The sequence below is a fragment of the Trachypithecus francoisi genome, unplaced genomic scaffold, assembly GCF_009764315.1.
Source record: "Trachypithecus francoisi isolate TF-2019V2 unplaced genomic scaffold, Tfra_2.0 Lachesis_group13, whole genome shotgun sequence".
NCBI lineage: Eukaryota > Metazoa > Chordata > Mammalia > Primates > Cercopithecidae > Trachypithecus > Trachypithecus francoisi.
In genome coordinates, this window is record NW_022681458.1 from 130,108,793 (window position 1) to 130,122,661 (window position 13,869).

The 13,869-nt window shown below is 39.2% G+C and overlaps 1 long non-coding RNA gene across 1 annotated transcript in view; it reads right to left on the reverse strand.

Moving 5' to 3' along the window:
- Positions 1–8,257: 8,257 nt before the first annotated feature.
- LOC117095184 overlaps positions 8,258–13,869 on the reverse strand; it is a 173,779-nt gene continuing 168,167 nt past the window's right edge. The window contains exons 4-5 of the long non-coding RNA XR_004441849.1: positions 13,190–13,342; positions 8,258–8,733 (exon numbers count right to left, since the gene is read on the reverse strand). This is a non-coding gene — a long non-coding RNA (uncharacterized LOC117095184). The remainder of the gene's footprint in view (positions 8,734–13,189; positions 13,343–13,869) is intronic.

The following is a 13,869-nucleotide window of genomic DNA, read 5'->3' on the forward strand; positions in this document are numbered from 1 at the left end:
GAATTTACAGGCACCAAAACACACATCAAGGAAGATCAGAGAACACCAAAGACACTGAGAGAATCTTGAATAAAGCCAGGAAAAGAGAAAGCCCAACTTACTGATATAGAAATAAGAATTAAAATGACATCAGACTTCTCTTAAGAAACCATACAAGCAAGAAGAAGGTGGGGTGAAATATGTAAAACGTAGGGTGGAAATACACCATCACAGAATTTTATAACAAGTGAAATTATATTTCAAAAATAAAGGAGAAATAAAGATTTCCTCAAACAGTAGCTGAAAGAATCCATTGTCAGCAGATGTTCTCCACAAGAAATGACAAAACAAGTTTTTCAGACAAAGAAAAAATAAATAGGCAGCAACTAGGATCTACCTACAGCAACGAAGAGTATCAGAGAATTAATAAATGAAGGTAGAATAAAATATGTCATTGTTCTTATTCTTCATTGATCTAAAAGCAATATACTTAAAGCTATATACTTAATATATAGTAGCAGTGATATGCTAGATTATTTATAGCATATGAAGAACTGAAATGAGTGACAACAATGGTCCAAGGGATGGGAGGGGAAATTGTGAATATAAGGTACCTACACTCCATGTTCAGTGATATAGGGCTAGTTGAAGGTGGACTTATATGTGTAAAAGTGTATACCGCAGGCTGGTGACAGTGGCTCATGCCTGTAATGCCAGTGTTTGGGAGGCCAATATGGGAGGATTGCTTGAGCCCAGGAATTCAAGACCAGCCTGAGCAACAGAGTGAGAACCCCATCTCTACAAAAAAAAAAAAAAAAAATTAATTAGCTGCGTACAGTGGCATGCCTGTAGTCCCAGCTACTCGGGATGCTGAGGTGGGAGAATCGCTTCAGCCCAGGACTTGGAGACTGCAGTGAGTTAAGATAATACCACTGTACTCCAGCCTGGGGGACAGAGCAGGAGCTTGTCTCAAAAAAAAAAAAAAAAAAAAAAGTCAGGCGCAGTGGCTCACACCTGTAATCCCAGCACTTTGGGAGGCTGAGGCAGGTGGATCACCTGAGGTTAGGAGTTCAAGACCAGTCTGACTGACATGGTGAAACCTTGTCTTTACTAAAAATACAAAAAAAAAAAATTGGCTGGGCGTGGTGGCACATGCCTGTAATCCCAGCTACTTGAGAGGTTGAGGCAGGAGAATCGCTGGGACCCAACAGGCAGAGGTTGCAGTGAGCTGAGGTCACGCCATTGCACTCCAGCCTGGGGGATGAGCAAAAATTTTAAAAAGTATATTGCAAACTCTAGGAAAATCACTATTTTTTTTAAAAATATAAATGATATACTGAGAGAAGATAGTGTGAAGTCATATAAAATGTTCAATTAAAACAAGAGAAGGCAGAAAAACGGAAAAGAATAAAAAGCAAATGCAGCAAATTAAAATAGTTACAAACTAGAAGATCTTAATCTAGCTGCATTGAGAATCACTTAAAATGTGAATGATCTAAATAAACCAATTAAAACTCAGAGACTGTCAGAGAGGATTGAAGTAAACTATGTGTTGACTATAAGAATCTCATTTTAAGTATCACAATTCAGGTTAATAGTAAAGAGATTGAGTGACATATGCCCTGCTAACACCAATCAAGAGAAAACTGCAGTAGCTATATTAATTTAAGACAAAGCTGACTTCAGAACAAGAAAGATAATCAAAGTTAAAGAGGGGTGTTATTTAATTATAGAGGGGTTAATTCTCTAAGAAAACATAAAAATCCTAAGTGTGTTTGCATCTATAATAAAAGCACACCAAAATATGTGAACAAACCCTGATAGAAGTGAAAGGGAAAACAGACAAATCCATTGTAATAGTTGATCATTTTAACACCCCTTTTCCTGTCAATAACACCCCTCTGTCAATAAGGTATAGATGAAAAATACCATGAATACACTTAATCTACTTGACATTTATAGAATAGTTTATACACCCACAGCAAAATACTCATTACTGTCAAGTTAATATGAAACTTCCATCAAGATAGACCATATTCTGGGCCATACAAAAACACCAAAGCAAACTTAAAATAATAGAAGTCATACAAGTGATGTTCTCAGATGACACTGGAAGTAATTAAGAAATCACCATAGCTGGAAAAAAACTATAGCTGGAAAATCCCTCAAATACTTGGAGATTAAACAACACACCTCTAAATAACAGTAAGTAAGTACAGAAGAAAGAAAATAATAAAAATTAGAGGAAAATCAAGAAATTGGAAATAAGAAAACAATTTTTTAAAAAAACAACAAAATGAAAAGCTAAGTCTTTCAAAAAAAAATACCCAATTGAAAGTCCTCTTGCCAAGTCAATCAAGAGATAAAGAGTGAAGACACGAGCTACTAATAGCAGAAATGAAAGAGCTTCACCATGACTGATACCATACCACTAAAAAGACAAAAGGGGACAGATACTATGAACAACTTTATGCCCACGAATTTTATGACCTAGATAAAATGGCCAATTCATGGGAAGAACACAACTACTAAAATCCACATCAGATTAAATAGATAGCTTGAATACTACATCTTTTTTTTTTTTTGAGACAGAGTCTTGCTCTGCCACCCAGGCTGGAGTGTAGATCTCGACTCACTGCAACCTCTGCCTAACAGGTTCAAGCAATTCTCCCACCTCAGCCTCACAAGTAGCTGGGATTACAGGTGTGCGCCACCAAGCCAGCTAATTTTTGTATTTTTAGTGAAGACAGGGTTTCGCAACGTTGGCCAAGCTGGTCTCAAACTCCTGACCTCAAATGATCCACCCGCCTTCACCTCCCAAAGTGCTAGGATTACAGGAGCGAGCCACTGTGCTGGGCTAATAGTCTACATCTCTTAAAGAAATGAAATTAATAATTAAAAACCTTCAAGATACCTGAGGCCCAAAAATTTTATTAAAGAATTCTATCTAATATTAAAGGAAGAACCAATACCAATCCTCCACAGTATCTTTCAGATAATATGGATAAGAACACTTTCCAACTCATTTTTTGACTCCAGAATTACTCTAATAACAAAACCAGATAAATACACCATAAGAAAACTACAGCTGCTAATAAAATATTAGCAAATAAAATCCAGCAATACAATATACGTATGTATATATATAATATACTTATATATATATAATATACAATATATATAAAATATGTGTGTGTGTGCGTGCACGTGTGTATGTGCGTGTGTGTGTGTGTGAGACAGAGAGATAACATATTATAGCGAAATGTGGCTCATTTCAGGAATGCAAGCCTGATACAACATTAGTAAACCATGTAACACATTATATTAACACACTAAATAAGAAAAATATATTATACCAATAGATGCAGAAAAAGCATTAGACATAATTCAACACACACTCATAATTTAAAACAAAACTGTAAGAAAACTAGAAATAGAAAAATCTTCCTTTAAAATAATAAAGAAATACACACAATTATATACCTAACATCATATTTGAAGTTGAGGAACTGAAGACTTTCCTGTTAAGGTAGAGAAAAAGCCGAGGATGTCTTCTCTTAGCTCACCAATTCAACATTGTTCCAGAAGTCCTATCAAGTGCGTAAGCCAAGAAAAGGACATAAAAAGAAAAAAGATTGGAAAGGAAGAAATAAAACTGCATTTATTCCCTGGTAGCATTATTGTCCATGTAGAAAACCACCAAGAGTCTACTAAAAAAACTCCTAGAAATAATAAGCAAGTATAACACGGTTGCAGGATACAAGATCAATATGTAATATATAATTGCCTTCCCATATCCCAGTAAGGAACAACTGGAATTCAAAATTAAAGAAACATTATCTTTTACAAAAGCAACAAAAATGGAGTACTCAAGTATAAATCTAACAAAATGTGCATAGGATCCATATGCAGAACACTAGAAAACACTGATAAAATGAACCTAGACATAGAACTAAAATCTTTTGCAAAAATGAACCAAAAATGGATCACAGGTCTAAAAGTAATATGCAAAAGTATAAAACTTTCTTAACAAAACATAGGAAAAAAATCTATATGACTTTGGTAATGATTTTTAAAATAAATGCCAAAAGTATTGTCCATGAAATAATAAATGGACTATGTTATATTAATAAATATGCCATGTTACATGAAATAAGACAGGCCCAGAATAAATAGCTCATGATATTTGTCTTTCATTCACTCATATGCAGAATCTAAAGAAGCTGATCCCATGGAAGTAGTGAGTAGAATAGTGGTCACTCACCAGAGGCTGGGGAAGGGTTGGGGAAGCGGGTATTATTAGGGAAAGATTGGCCAATGGGTACAAAGTTACAATTACAGTTACAGTTACATAGGGGAGAATAATTTCTGGTTCAAAGTAGGATGACTATGGTGAACAATAATGTATATTGCAAAATAACTAGAAGAGAGAATTTTGAATGTTCTCACCACAAAGAATGATAATGCATTAGGTGGTGGATGTGCTAAATACTCTTATTTGATTTTTATGCAATGTATATATGTGTTGAAACATCACACCATATCCCACAAATATATAAAATTATTAATGTGACAATAAAAACAAAATAAATATAGATAGATAAGTTGAACTTTATTAAAATTTAAAAAATGTATAGTCTCCAAGGACATGGTTGAAAAAAGACAATTAATGATGGTGTTGAGAAATGACAAGTAGCTTGGAGAAAATACTTAGAAGACATGTATCTGTATAGGATCTGGATAATACTGTATGATACTGTAAAGCTAGACACATGGCAACACACATTTATCAAAACTCATGGAACTGACAGCACAAAATGTGAAGCCTAGCACACACACACTTAAAAAAAAGTCATTTAGAGCAGGGTGTGGTAGCATGCACTTATAGTCCCAGCCACTTGGGAGGCTGAGGCAGGAGGATCGATTGAGCCCAGGAATTCCAGACTGCAGTGGGCTGTGATCACACCTGTGAATTGTCACTGCACTCCAGCCTGGGCAACATAGAGAGACCCTGTGTCTAAAATAAAACAAAACAAATCATTTAGGAAGTAGGGTATCCCAGAATGGAATGCAGATGGTGGTAATAGAGTCTAACTGTATTACAAATATATAACACATCCTTATTGAAAGAGGTATGGGGAAAAGTACTGACCTGATTACCTATGGAAATGAGTGAAGACAGGAGGACTAAAGGCAAAAAAGACAGTGCATAAGCACCCTACTCTAATTGGTAAATTTGATTTTCACAGAGTTCCAGTTAACAGTTCTGAAACCACTATGCATACTGGAATTGAAGTACAGGGATAGCAGATGGTGAGAGCCAGTTTTCTTGCTTTTGGAGAGGGAGGTTATAGGAAAGAAAGGCTGGAATGGGCCGTGTGAACACGTGGTACTTCCTTGGCATTGGAGACAGCAGTTGAAACTAATGTTTGGCTTGATATCCATACAGATGATTTCATATAGAAATGTTTATAGATAAATCACTGCTCAAGGAAATAAAAGGACACAAACAAATGGGAAAAAATTCCATGCTTGTGGATAGGAAGAATCAATATCATGAATTGGCCATACTGCCCACAGTAATTTCAGTAAGATTCAATGCTATTCCCATCAAGCTACCATTGACTTTCTTCACAGAATTAGAAAAAAACTACTTTAAATTTCATATGGAACCAAAAAAGAGCCTCTATAGCCAAGATAATCTTAAGTAAAAAGAACAAAGCTAGAAGCATCATGCTACCTGACTTCAAACTATACTACAAGGGTACAGTAACCAAAACAACATGGCACTGGTACCAAAACAGATATAGAGACCCATAGAACAGAACAGAGGTCTCAGAAATAACACCACACATCTACAACTATCTGATCTTTAACAAACATGACAAAAACAAGCAATGAAGAAAGGAATCCCTATTTAATAAATGGTGTTGGGAAAACTGGCTAGCCATATGTGGACAACTGAAACTAGACCCCTTCCTTATACCTTATACAAATATTAACTCAAGATGGACTAAAGACTTAAACATAATACCTGAAACCATAAAAATCCTAGAAGAAAACCTAGGTGATACCATTCAGGACAGAGGTATGGGCAAAGACTTAATAACTAAAACACCAAAAACAATGGCAACAAAAGCCAAAATTGACAAATGGGATCTAATTAAACTAAAGAGCTTCTGCATTGCAAAAGAAATTATCAGAGTGAACAGGCAAGCTAGAGAATGGGAGAAGAATTTTGCAATCTATTCATCTGACAAAGGTCTAATATCAAGAATTTACAAGGAACTTAAACAAATTTACAAGAAAGAAACAAAAAAACCCATCAAAAAGTGGGTGAAAGATATGAACAAACACTTCTCAAAAGAAGACATTTATGTGGCCAACAAACACACGAAAAAAAGTGCATCATCATTGGTCATTAGAGAAATGCAAGTCAAAACCACCATGATATGCCATCTCAGGCCAGTTAGAATAGCAATCATTAAAAGGTCAGGAAACAACAGATACTGGAGAAGATGTGGAGAAATAGGAAAGTTTTTACACTGTTGGTGGGAGTATAAATCATAAATCATTCTACTCTAAAGACACATGCACACATATGCTTATTTCAGCACTATTTACAAAAGCAAAGACTTGGAACCAACTCAAATGCTCATCAATAATAGACTGAATAAAGAAAATGTGGTACATATACACCATGGAATACTATGCAGCCATAAAAAAGAATGAGTTCATGCCCTTTTCAGGGACATGGATGAAGCTGGAAACCATCATTCTCAGCAAACTAACACAGGAGCAGAAAACCAAACAGTGCATATTCTCACTCGTAAGTGAGAGTTGAACAATAAGAACACGTGGACACAGGGAGGGAAACATCACATACTGAGGCCTGTTGTGGGGTGGGGGCAAACGGAGGGAGGGCATTAGGAGAAATACCTAAGACATGCGGGGCTTAAAACCTAGATGATGGGTTGATGGGAGCAGCACACCAGCGTGGCACATGTATACCTATGTAACAAACCTGCGTGTTCTGCACATGTATTCCAAAACTTAAAGTATAATTTAAGAAAAAAAAAAGAAATGTTTGTAGATATGTGTATGTGCACAGGGCTGTATATGCATGGAAATTCCCTTGCTAGATCAACTGAGAGGGCCTAGAAGCAACTATACCCGACTAGTAATGAGCATAGCCAGTCCCTAGGTCTGGTTTATACTATGATTCTCCAATAAAGTAAAGCAGGGATCCTTGGAGAAATGGCTGTTTCTAGGGATGATATAATACAAGAATATGCAATATGGGTCTGGAGCATCTTGTAATGCCAGAAGTTCTCAAAAACATATAAACCCACACAGATAGAGTATATCAAGGGAGCACAGAAACCAACTGAAAGAGCTCCCAGTAGTCAAAGCTGGAGCAATTAGAGCAGCACAATAAATAATGCAGTATAAAATTTTTAGCTTAAAATATAAAATAAATATCCATGAGTCCATACTCATATAAAGAAATTATTGAATAAATATGGGGAGAGTCCAATCTCTTGTGCAGAATAATTTCAAAAAATGTATGTAGATATTCCCCTAAAGTATGTGGGCTGCTGATAGTGGCTTCCTGTCAAAGGAGTATGGAAATATGGAAAGGGGGAAAATAAGAGTAACTTTAGAGTGGAGAAACCTCTCAAACACTCTCAGCCAAGTGGTCAAGGTCAACATCAACAGTAATAGGTATAGGTCATGTTGGAATAATGGAGTCTTGATATGATGTATCTCTCTGGTCTTCTTCCCATAAATCCATCCATCCATACATATATAAATCCAGTCTGATTTGAGAAAAACAGCAGACAAAATCTAACAGAGTGTATTCTACAAAATACCCTACCAGGACTCCCCCTGAGTATGGATAAAGAATGTTTTGAAAATTCAATTAATATGCCTAATATAACAGATGAAAATAAAGCCCAAATCAGAAGCCCAAAGAAAGTAGCAGAAGGAAAACAGAAATATACCAAAAAAGGAAAATATAAAAGGAGAAGCTTCATTTAAAAAAGCAAGTGTAATAGTCAATTTATTATTTTATTTAACAGCTATTTAGTGAGAGGTGACTCTGTGTCAGGCAATCTTCCAGCACTGGGAAGAGAGCAGAGAAAATATTATACAAATACCACTGACCTCAAGGATCTGTGTGCTGGGTAGGAAGACAGTTCATCACCATCACTAAGTCAATAGTAGATTGATTAGTTAATGATTAGTACCATGGAGAAGAAACATGCAAGGAAAGCAGTGTTATTTTTAATCAAGTCTTCATGAAAGCCTCTCTGAAACTAATATTTGAGCAAAGAACAGGCAGGAGGATCTGTAGGGGCAAAGCCTCCGGCTGAGCTTATATGCTTGCTGTGTTTAAGGAGCAGTAGGGAGGCCTGAACGGCAATGCAGTCTGCAGATCCACAGGTACCAGCGTGATTGGCATCCATACACCCAGCTTTACACAAGAGGGTTGGACCACATCAGAGATGGCAAATGTGTAACATGCTCCCTGCAGCTTTCATCCCAGCCAGCAGTAAAGACAATCCTGGTAAGTCACACTGCCTTTTCCAGGTGCACCCTCAAAACCCATTGCCATCAGTGCTGCAGCCCACTGCCACCTACAGTCCAGAGGAGACAGCGTTCCCTTCTACAATGCTATGGCTTTCTTGAAGGAAGAGGGAAACATAAGAACTCAGTAGTTATCTGTCATCCAGGAGTGTCTTGAAGAAACTGAAATGAATGAATGGGGGTGAATTAGAATAGGAGGAAGAAGAAAGTAGACACCATGTGTAACAGCCAAGGCAGCAGCTTTGAGAGGTAACAGAACATGCCCAAGTTGAGCGTTCTCCAAGGTAGACTCTTGGGACACTGAAGGTTCAGAGAAAGCAGATAGTGCATGTCCCATTGTCCAAAACATCTGCAAGCTCCAGGCCTAGAATCTCCCATTTGGCCCCTCACTTTGCGGTGTCTTTCTTCACTTTGTGACAGCACTGCTGTTCACTCTCCTTGTGTCTTCCTTAATATATCAAGTAACCACAGCCTTCTATTGCAAAACACTGCTGTTACTGAAGAAACAAATCTGTCCTTCTTTATTTGCATTCCAAACACTGAATAGAATAATTATATCAATTATAATTTCTCCCAGTTTGACACCGTCCAAGAATAAAAGAGATGAAAAACATTGCAAGGCAATGTCATTACATTATGGCCCTCCTGAGTAAGGGCTTAATTGGTGGTCAAATAAAACCTAGTACTAGGTATCAAAAGCCTTTTCTACTAATACCAAATTGCTTTTTCCCAGGGAGGACAGACAGGTACAATTTGATGTCTAGGAGGAAAAAAACAGTGACTTCCCTTCTCCACGTGGAGCAGAGCACAACAGCCTTTATATGTATATTTAAAGCAAAATTTAAAAAGGGATTCTGTAAGTTGAAATGGTGGCCATGCCTCTACCCCTCTGACGGGTAGAGGCATTGCCTGAGGAAACTGCAATGTCCTGCCCTGAGGCAGCTGCCATGAAAGATGGTCCACCCCTCTTTGCTTCTAGACTTATAATTCAACTAAAGTCCCAACAGGTTCATAAAGGTGAGGAGATGCATTATACTCACCTATTTGATTTTTCGATCAAAGAAATAACAGATTTTTCTAATTCTATAAGGCAGACATTTGGGAAGCTGTGTGGGAATGGATATTGAGGGTGTGGGATAATGGTGAAAGAAACATAAAGTTGGATCAAAACAAACTTATCGCTATGGGCCCACTAAGCAGAGATTCTGCATTTACTGTTGCAGCTTAGGGAGTTAGAAAAAGGGCACTGATTGGTTGGTTGGTTGGCTGAAGTATGAATCAAAAGATGGCCCACCATAAGCAAGTTGGAGATGCCTGATCGTCCTTGTTTTAATGTAGAGACAGGGATTCAAAGACTTAGGGAGCTTGGAATGCTACAGTGGACTTGTCATTTTAGACCTACCCACCCATACTGGGAGGGTCCAGAAATCATACTTTTGACCAGTACTATGGGAAATAAATTTGTAAGGGGATCCCTGGTGTCCTTGAAAAGCTCAATGATCACTCTTCTCCATAGGCCAGACCTCACAGTGGAAACCGCAGTCACTCAATTGAAAAACTTAAATACAATGGGAGTAATTGGATCTTGGGGTGCAAGGGGCTGAGTGAGAAACTCAGCCCCCAAAAGTAGGGTGAGGGTGGCTACCTTGATGGACAGTAGAGTCAGAGCAGCAATCAGAATAGTCTGACTCATACAAACTTTTGGTGTTGGCTACTTGATTGTGGTGGTCCCAGAAGTGACACAGAGAAGTAGCCTACTAAATCTTTACTTGTTCTGTGTAAGCAGAAAAGTTCTAGATTAAGTGGGAACAAAAGTCTTACTTGAATCATAAAATCAGAGAGTTACTGCTGCTCAATAAATTCCCAGAATTGAGCCAGGTTACAGACCTAGCGCCCGTCGAATGCAGGGGAGGCTGGGTTCTCTCATGGAAAGAAACAGTATGCTACCAAATATATATACTCTTGATCTTTATCCAAGCCTTTCCCAAAGAGACCTAAAGCCTTTTATCAGGGTAACTGTGCATTGAGGAAGAAAGAACAACCAGTTCAGGGACCACTAGATCCTGCTCTGAACTGACACTGATTCCAGGAGATCCAAAACATCTCTGTGGCCCTCCAGTCAGAATAGGGGCTTATGGATGTTGGTTAATCAATGAAATTTTAGCTCAGGTCCATCTCACAGTGGGGCCAGTAGGTCCTCAAACTCATTCTATGTTATTTCCCCAGTTCCAGAATGCATAGTTGCAATAGGCATACTCTATGGTTGGAAGAATCCCCACATCAGTTCCCTGACCTGTGGAGTGAGGGATATTATGATGAGAAATTCTAAATGGAAGCCACTAGAACTGCCTCTGTGTAGGAAAATAGCAATCCAAAATCAATGTTGCATTCCTTGGAGGGCTCAAAGAAACCAGTGCCACCACCAGAATTTGAAAGATGTAGAAGTTATGATTTCTACCACCTCTGCATTCAACTCATCCATTCAGCCTGTATGGAGCACAAATGGGTCTTAGAGAATGACTGAACTATTGTAAGCTTAAGCAGACAGTGACTTCAATTGCAGCTGCTGTTGAAGATGTGGTTTTATTGCTTAGGCAAATTAACACACATTCCCTGGCACCCACTATGTAGCTACTAATCTGGTAAATATTTTTTTCTCCATAGTTTTAGTTAATGAGGACCATCAGAAGCAGTTTGCTTTCAGCTGGCAAGGCCAGCAATATACCTTCACCATCCTCTCTCAGAATATATGAACTCTACAGCCCTGTTATAACCCAGTTTGTAGGAGTCATGATCACCATTCCCTTCTACAAGATATCACAACTGGTCCATTTCATTGATAATATTAGACTGACTGGACCCAGTGAGCAAGAAGTAACAACTACTCTAGACTTGCTGGCAAGACATTTGCATTTCAGAGTGTGGTAAGAAAATCCAACAAAAAATTTGAGGAGGAGCGGGGTACAGTGGCTCATGCCTGTAATCTCAACAGCAACAGATTCCTCATTGAGGTGTGCTACTCAGGCCATTTACTGAGTGACCTGAAAAGCTGCTAGCTTTGAGTGGAAACCAGAACAACAGAAGTCCTTGCAACTTTGGAAGGCATAGGTGGGAGGATCACTTAAGCCCAAGAGTTTGAGACCAACCTGGGCAGCAAAAACCCCATCTCTACAAGAATTTGAAAATTATCCAGACATGGTGGGATGCACCAAAGAGGGAGGATCACTTGAGCCCAAGAGGTCAAGGTTGCAGTAAGCCAGTCATACCACTGTACTCCAGTCTGCGCGACAGAAAAAAAAAAAAAAAAACTCCCAGGATATTCTACTTCAGTGAAACTTCTAAGGGTCCAGTGGCATAGGCATATTGAGATATCCCTCCTAATGTGAAGAATAAGATGTTGCATCTGGCCCCTCCTACAACTGAAAAAGAGACACAATCACGAATGAACATCATTGGATTTGAGAAGCAACATATTCCTCGTTTAGGTGCTACTCAGGCCATTTACTGAGTGACCTGAAAAGCTGCTAGCTTTGAGTGGAAACCAGAACAAAGAAAGCCCTGCAACAGCCCCAGGCGGCTCTGCTGCCTGGGTCACATGACCCAGCAGATGCAATCATGCTTGAAGTGTCAGTGGCAGGTAGGGATGCCACTTGGAGCTTTTAACAGGCTCCTATAAGTGAACTGCACAGCAGGCCTTTTAGAATTTTGGAGAAAATGCCTGCCATCCTCTACTCTCCTTCTGAGAAATAGCTCTTGGCCTGCTGTTGGGCCTTAGTAGAGACTTAACACTTAACCATGAGCCACCAAGTTACTAGGCAACCTGAGCAGCCCTGGTGAACTGAATGTTTTCTGTTCCAGCAAGCTGTAATGTTGGAAGTGCACATAGCACTCCATCAACAAATGAAAATGGTATATGTGTGATCAGGTCTGAGTAGCTCCTAAAGTTACATGAAGATGTGCCCCAAATGTCCATGGCCCCTACTTCTGCTACCTTCTCTTCTCTCTCTCTGCCTGCACCTATGGCCTCAGAGGGAGTCTCCTATTACTGGCTGACAGAGGAATAGAAGGCTTGGGCTGGTTGAAAGATAGGTATGCAGGCACCACCAAGAAGTGGGCACTGCAGCACTACAGCTCCTTTCTTGGATCCCTAAAGGACAGTGTTGAAGGGAAATCCCCTCAGTGGGCAGAACTTCAAGCAGGGGACCTGGTTGCTCACTTTGCTTGGAAGGAGAAATGAGCAGACATGCAATTTCATACCTATTCATGGGCTGTGGCCAATGGTTTAGCTGGATGTTTGTTGGTCAGGGACTTGAAAAGAATATAATAAAAAAAATGACAAGAAAATCTGGGGAAGAAGCATGTGGATAGACCTCTCTGAATTTTTTTTTAAATGAAGCTATTCGTGTCCTATGTAAGCATTTACCAAAGGGTGGCCTTATCAGAGGAAGACTTCAATAATCAAGCAGATAGGATAACCCATTCTGTGGAAACAAGTCAGCCTCTTTCCGCAGCCACTCCTGTCATCTCCCAAGGGGCCCATGAATAAGCTGGCCATAATGAGAGAGATAGAGGTTACGCATGGGTTCAGCAACACAAACTTCTACTTGTGAAGACCTACCTGGTTATGGCCATTGCTAAGCGTCCAATCTGATGTTTCATGCAGCATTGTTTCTGATTTTAAAAACTCACTTCACAGCCAAATATGTGTGCTGGTGGTTCCGTGCTTGTAGAATTCACTGATGTTACCATGTTTCTCACCATCCTGAAGCAGCTGGATAGACAGAACAGTGGAACGACCTTTTGAAGACTCTGTTACAGCACCAGCTAAGTGGTGATACCTTGCAAGGTTGGACAAGGTTCTCCAGATGACTGTTTCTACTCTAAATCAGTGCGCAATGTATGGTGCTGTTTCTCTGAGAGCCAGAATTCAAAGATCCAGGAATCAAGGGATGGAAATGGGAGTGGCACCACTCTTACCCCTAGAGACCCATTAGCAAAAATTTTCTTCCTGTTCCCACAGTCTTATGTGTGCTGGCCTAGAGGTCTTAGTTCCAGAGGGAGAAATGCTTCTACTAGAAGGCACAACAATTATTCTATTGAACTGGCAGTTAAGACTGCCACCTGGCCATTTTGGATTCCTTATGCCTCTGAATCGACAGGCAAAAAAATGGAATTACTGTCCTGGCTGGGGTGATTGATTCTGACTACCAAGGAAAAATTGAATGGCTACTCCATAATAGAGGCAAGGAAGATTATGTCTGGAATACAGAAGACCCCTTAGGGCATCTCTTAGTATCA